This window comes from Cebus imitator, unplaced genomic scaffold, assembly GCF_001604975.1.
Source record: "Cebus imitator isolate Cc_AM_T3 unplaced genomic scaffold, Cebus_imitator-1.0 Scaffold328, whole genome shotgun sequence".
In the NCBI taxonomy this organism is placed as follows: Eukaryota; Metazoa; Chordata; class Mammalia; order Primates; family Cebidae; genus Cebus; species Cebus imitator.
Genome location: NW_016107643.1, coordinates 523,068 through 529,037, shown reverse-complemented (window position 1 = coordinate 529,037; position 5,970 = coordinate 523,068). Strand labels below are relative to the sequence as shown.

General features: G+C 48.1%; 1 protein-coding gene and 2 long non-coding RNA genes across 3 annotated transcripts in view; 1 reads left to right on the top strand and 2 right to left on the bottom strand.

The window, feature by feature from the left end:
* TMC2 (transmembrane channel like 2) overlaps positions 1 to 5,970 on the bottom strand; it is a 112,044-nt gene that overhangs the window by 80,138 nt on the left and 25,936 nt on the right. The window lies entirely within an intron of this gene.
* Positions 1,145 to 5,970, top strand: part of LOC119467751 — a 7,480-nt gene continuing 2,654 nt past the window's right edge. The window contains exons 1-2 of the long non-coding RNA XR_005196359.1: positions 1,145 to 1,155; positions 4,532 to 4,541. This is a non-coding gene — a long non-coding RNA (uncharacterized LOC119467751). The remainder of the gene's footprint in view (positions 1,156 to 4,531; positions 4,542 to 5,970) is intronic.
* Positions 2,898 to 5,970, bottom strand: part of LOC108286741 — a 5,133-nt gene continuing 2,060 nt past the window's right edge. Inside the window, exon 2 of the long non-coding RNA XR_005196358.1 lies at positions 2,898 to 4,522. This is a non-coding gene — a long non-coding RNA (uncharacterized LOC108286741). The remainder of the gene's footprint in view (positions 4,523 to 5,970) is intronic.

Sequence of the window (5,970 nt, the reverse complement as noted above, 5' to 3'; positions counted from 1 at the left end):
ACTTAGCTGGGCGTGGTGGCGTCCGCCTGTAATCCCTGCTATTCAGGAGGCTGAGGCAGGAGAATCGCTTGAACCCTGGAGGTGGAGGTTGCATTGAGCCAAGATTGTGCCATTGCACTCCAGCCTGGGCAACAAGAGCAAAACTCCATCTCAAAAAAAAGAAAAAAAATTTGGCCAGGCACGGTGGCTCATGCCTGTAATCCCAGCACTTTGGGAGGCCAAGATGGCTGGATCACGAGGTCAGGTGATCAAGACAGTCCTGGCCAACATGGTGAAACCCCATTTTTACTAAAAATACAAAAAATTAGCTGGGCATGGCAGCATGCACCTGTAGTCCCAGCTATTAGGGAGGCTGAGGCAGAATTGCTTGAACCCGGAAGGCAGAGGCTGCAGTGAGTCGTGATTGTGCCACCGTACTCCAGCCTGGCTGACAGAGTGAGACTCCATCTCAAAAGAAAAAAAAAAAAAAAGAATTTCACTATGGTGTCAGCACAGTACTAGACCAAGTGCAGGGCCCTTCTGAGTGTGCAGCCATGAGCAGCCAGGCAGGTACACAGTCAGGAAACCCACCCTTCAAGGCAGCCACAGCTGACAGTTATCTGTCACCGTCTTTCTGCCAGGCACTTGCCAACCCCTTTAAATGACTTATTGCATCATCACCACAACCATTTGAGGCAGATTATCTTACTATCTTTCTTTACAGATGAAAAAATGGAGGCTGAGATAAGATGGGTCCCAGCAGTCCTTGGAGACAGGCTTCAGCCCCGTTGACTGTTCTTACTTCAGAGTCCAACCTTTTATTCCCTACACTTTTCTGACCTCTTGAGAAAATCCAGATTGCACCATATCCTCCTTTCCAAAGGTCCTGTTTGCCTCCCACCTGGGCACTGGACTATTGGCCCCGCCCTTCAGTTTCTCTCTTGCATGGCAGCCAGGACAGCACCCAGGGCAGAGGTCTGACTTCATCTCTCCTCTGCTTGAAACCCTTCACTGGGACTCTATGGCCTAGGGGTAAAACCCAGACCCTCCAATGTGCCATCCAAGGCCCTTGAGAGCTCCAACAGCCTATGGCCCCATCTGCCTCTCTGTTTCAGTCCAGCCATTCCTACCTGCTAATGTGACTTGCTTTCACTCGCAGTACTGTGACTTCCCTTTGTCTTTGCTTCCACTGTCCCCTCTGTCTGGGGCACAACTATGAAGACTGCTGACCTCAGGGCATGTGGCAGAGTCCTGGGCACACTGCCCACCCAGCATTTTACAACATGACTTGGAATGATGTTTCCTAGCAGAGCCATAACCCTAACAAACTGCCAGGTGGGGTCTGGGGTCTGAGCAGAGCATTCCAGTCTCCAGGAAGATTCCATCTCTGCTCTGCCCTTGGGTTTTGTCTCATCAAGATTTGCCTTTTCTCCATGGTGGTCTTGACATGCCTATAACTTGAAACCTTTTGATTTCACACATTTGCAGGTTTTACAGGAAAAGTGGCACAAAAATGTGCTTTTAACTTTTTGCGAAATATTCCTTTTCTTTTTCTTCATTGTTCTTAATACAAGACTTTAATATTATTTGAGTAACATTTACAGGACATTCAACTCAAACATTATTCTGAAGAGTAATAATAGCAGAGTGTTGTGCTCTGATGTTATCAGGATAGTGAACGTTCCTATTGCTAGTGCTAAGGAGGGTGAGTTCTGTACTAATTCTCTTTCATGGATATGGTTTGCTCAGAGAAAATAAAACCCCAAGACCCAATACAACAACAACAAAAACGACATTTGCAATCTCCACCAAAAGTTGCAGGGTGTTCAAATCCAGGGGTGCTTTTGTCCCCAGATCTCCTGTTTGGGGAAGCTTCTTGGGCCATCTTGTTAATTTGTCTCTCCAATTAGAAGTATATACATATATTAATAATTAGCTGTGGGTATCTGCTTACAAAACATCCAGTGTTGCTCACAGAACGTTGTAAACCGGCACAATGGAGAGGATCCAGTTACGCCAGCTAACACCCTAGCTGGATAACGTGAGCTGGTGCTATCTCAAGGATGCTGCCCTCCACCTACGCACCCACACCAACAAGCGCGGTGCGGGGGTAGTTAGTGGCACAGGGTGGGAGACAGGCCACAGGGATCTGGATGGTAGCAGTGTGTCCCTGAAAGCTTTGGGTTGTGTAATATGAACAGTGCGGCTAAGCTTGTTTGCTCAGAGTCTTGATTCCTTGACCTTTCTCAATCAACACTGAAGGTGGGGCAGAAGGGTCCTGTTTTTAAGGACCCTTGAGCTCCGGGTCCACGTGTCTGGCTGAAATCCTTAAGAATTTTATCTTTTGGGCTAGGGGTGGTGGCTTACGACTGTAATCCCAGCCCTTTGGGAGGCTGAGGCATGAGGATCACGTAAGCTGAAGAGTTCAAGATCAGCCTGGGCAACATGGTGAGACTCATCTCTTAAAAACAAAAGTGGGCCAGGTGTGGTGGCTCATGCCTGTAATCTCATACCTTTGGGAGGCGGAGGTGGGCAGATCATTTGAGGCCAAGAGTTCATGAAACCCTTGCCTCAACCTGCTGAGGTTGTCTCCGCCATCTCAGACTCTTACGAAGGAAATTGGGCCCAGATCCAGGTATCTGGGACCTGAGGGCATCCCCCATTACTCCCAGGGCAGGGGATGATTACTGCCAGATATAAGCCAGACAGACTGAGAGGCACGTTCTACACAGCCCACGGGGAAAACTGCAGCCAGCTGGTGACTATGGGTCATGGTTTTTTATTTGTCTGCTTCTCCACCACCGCCCCAGGAGGCAGAGTCAGGGAAAGAAAGTAGGGAGCCTACATTCAGGGGCTCTGTTATTCCTGCCACACGGTATAAGGACAAGGAACAACTGTAATGCTCCTCAAAGCACAAGTGTTAAACAAAGTCAAACTTCATTTTTTAGTGTCAGCTGGAATCAGACAGGTGACAAGCCCCTCTTCATCCCACACTACCATAAGCAAGTTACTGAAGCTTTCTCTGCCTCCTTTTTTTTCCACCTGCCGGGTGGAGTTAATTCTGCTACAACTGCAAGAGCCCTTTGGGGACTGAGTGAGATAATACAGCCATAACCAGAACACCCAAAGCCCTGAAGAGTTAGGAGAGACCCCTGTGAGATTCCTGCTCACCATCACTTTGTTCCCAGCCTCAGTGAGTCTGGGCCCCACTTTTGCCAGGGCATGAACGAGCCTGCCCCTTTCTTCTGCTCCATGATGCACCTGCTACGAAGCTCCTTACTTCACTGCCTCATGAAGGTATGCCCTATGGCCACATAGTGGTAGAGATGTGGCCCTCACCTTGTCAGCTGCTCCACCTCCAGCCTCTTCTGTGTTCTCTCTACCCTATTGGGCTCTAGGGCTTCTTCTCTATTCCACAGAGCAGCACAAAGCCAGGCTATGATGTGCAATCGCTCATCACCAACCCTTTGGAGATAAGCTGGTGTAGCGGTAGCAGAGTGCAGGGCAGGCAAGTCCCCGGCAGAGACAACTTAATTGCTTTAAGTTTCTCAGCCACTTCTGCCATAGGAAACACCTCCCTAACCCCTCTCCTTGGATGTTTTGAATTCTACCTACTACTTTGTTTCTAGAGCTCACTCTCCCTAGCAAGACTCAGCTCATCTGATATCCTAGAATGTCAGAGTATTCATGCATACGGTTTGGAGTGGAGAAGACCTCCACTGAGCCGGAGAGTCCCCCTGTTGTAGTCCTGTGGTTGGATGGCTGCTCAGTGGGCTTTGACCTTGGCAAAGGGAGTAGGAATGGATGCAGGGAGACTTCACCACTGAGATGCATGTGTCAGGGACAACATTGATCGGTCACTTTGGCAAAATCCTTTAAGTCGTCACTCTTCTGATCTTTGTTTTATTCTTTGGGGGCGCTTGGCTATCTGCTTATATTTCATTGTGAGGTGCTGAAAGGCTATGTGGAAGAATTCTGCATGTGGGTAGGCCTTGCTGATGGGTGGGCCTCACTTTAGGACAGTGTTTCTCAACCTCAGCATTAGTGACATTTTGGACCAGAGAATTCTTCATTGTGTGAAACTGTCTTTTGAGTTGTAAGATGTTTAGCAGCATCGTTGGCCTCTGTGTGATAGATACCTGTAACACCCACCTCCTACCAGGTGAGGCAACCCACAGCATCTCCAGGCTCTGTTAAATGTACCAAGAGAAGACCGGATCGGAGGTGGGACGGTGTCCCTCAAGTTTAAGACCCACTGCTGTAGGGTGATGAGGCAAGGATAAGACACCCACTCCCAGTGTTTATGGGCCTTTTCTTCTGGGCAGGGCAGAATTCCCAGAGAAAAATCTTCCCATTTTCCCAGAGAATAGTGTTTTGGGAGTTGAGGAAGAGAAGGCAGCTTGGAGTTCTGCTCTTCAGGAGGCGAATTTTCACTCGGTTCTCTTGTTTTCATAGGGTTTCTTGTCTTGGCCTTGGCCATGTATACGACCCCTCAGGCCAGAGCTTTCTACCATGTCGGCCTCTTAGAGAGCCAACACTGAATCTGCAGAAGTGGGAAACAAGTAGAAAAACCTGGGGTCTAACTAGTTTTTTTTTGTTTGTTTAGAAGAACAGCTTCATGGAGGCATAATGACCATACTACAAAATTTACCCTTTTAAAGTGCACAATTCTCTGTTTTTTCAGTATGTTCATACATCTGTCTCTGGTTTTCACAGGTGACTGTTTCACTAAGTTTTTCTAATTTGGTGCTGACTGTGATTATAGTTTACACTTTCCCTTTCAGTAATGTCAGAGGCGTTTGAACCAGAGCAACTCCATGTTGAATAGAAGCTGGGCAAAATAGGGCTAAGATCTACTGGTTTCATTCCCAGGAGGTTAGGCATTCTAAGTCACAGAATGAAATAGGAGGTAGGTACAAGCTACGAGTCATAATGACCTTGCTGAGCCCAGCATGGTGGCTCATGCCTCTAATCTCAGCACTTTGGGAGGCCAAGGTGGAGAGATCACCTGAGGTCAGGAGTTTGAGCCAGGCTGACAACATGGTGAAACCCCGTCTCTACTAAAAATACAAAAATTAATCTGGCGTGGAGGTGCACCTGTAGTCTCACCTACTCGGGAGGCTCAGGCATAAGAACTGCTTGAACCCAGGAGGTGGAGGTTACAGTGTGAGCCAAGATCATGCCACTGCATTCCAGCCTGGGTGACAGCTCCAGTCTCAAAAACAAACAAACCTTGCTGATAAAACAGCATGCCATAAAGAAGCCAGCCAAAACCCACCAAAAGCAAGATGGCCAGTTAAGTGACCTCTGGTTGTCCTCACTGCTCCTTATATGCTTGTTACAATATTTTAGCATGCTAAAAGTGCCTTTTTTTTAGCAGCATTAAAGTTCACAAATGCCATGGTAATGTCCAGAAGTTACCCTATATAGTCTAAAAGGGGGAGGAACCCTCAGTTCCGGGAACTGCCCACCCCTTTTGTGGAAAACTCATGATTAATCCACCCCTTGTTTAGCATATAATCAGGAAGTAACTATAATCAGTTGAGTGGCTCAGGCTGCTGCTCTGCCTATGGAGTAGCCATTCTTTATTCCTTTGCTTTCTTAATAAACTTGCGTTCACTTTACTTTATGGAATTGTCCAGAATTTTGCCCGAGGTCCAATAACTCTCTCTTGGGGTCTAGATCAGCACCCCTTTCCAGCAACAGTAACACCTTTCTGGTAAATGTTCTCAGCCACATATGTGCGAGTCCCTTTAAGACCAGAAGCAGGAGAAGTGGCTCAGGGTTTGGGGCTTCATTGCCCCTGCGGTCCAGGAACCCATTCCCACACCTCTGGCCCCCCAGAGGCCTCAGGACTGTGCGGAGGGCCAGGGGCTCCGGATGCCAGATGCTCACCTCCCTATGGAAGATGCTCCCACCGGCTCCATGACAGTTTACAGATGCCATGGCAATGTCAGAAAGTTACCCTCTGTGGTCTCAAAGGGGGAGGAA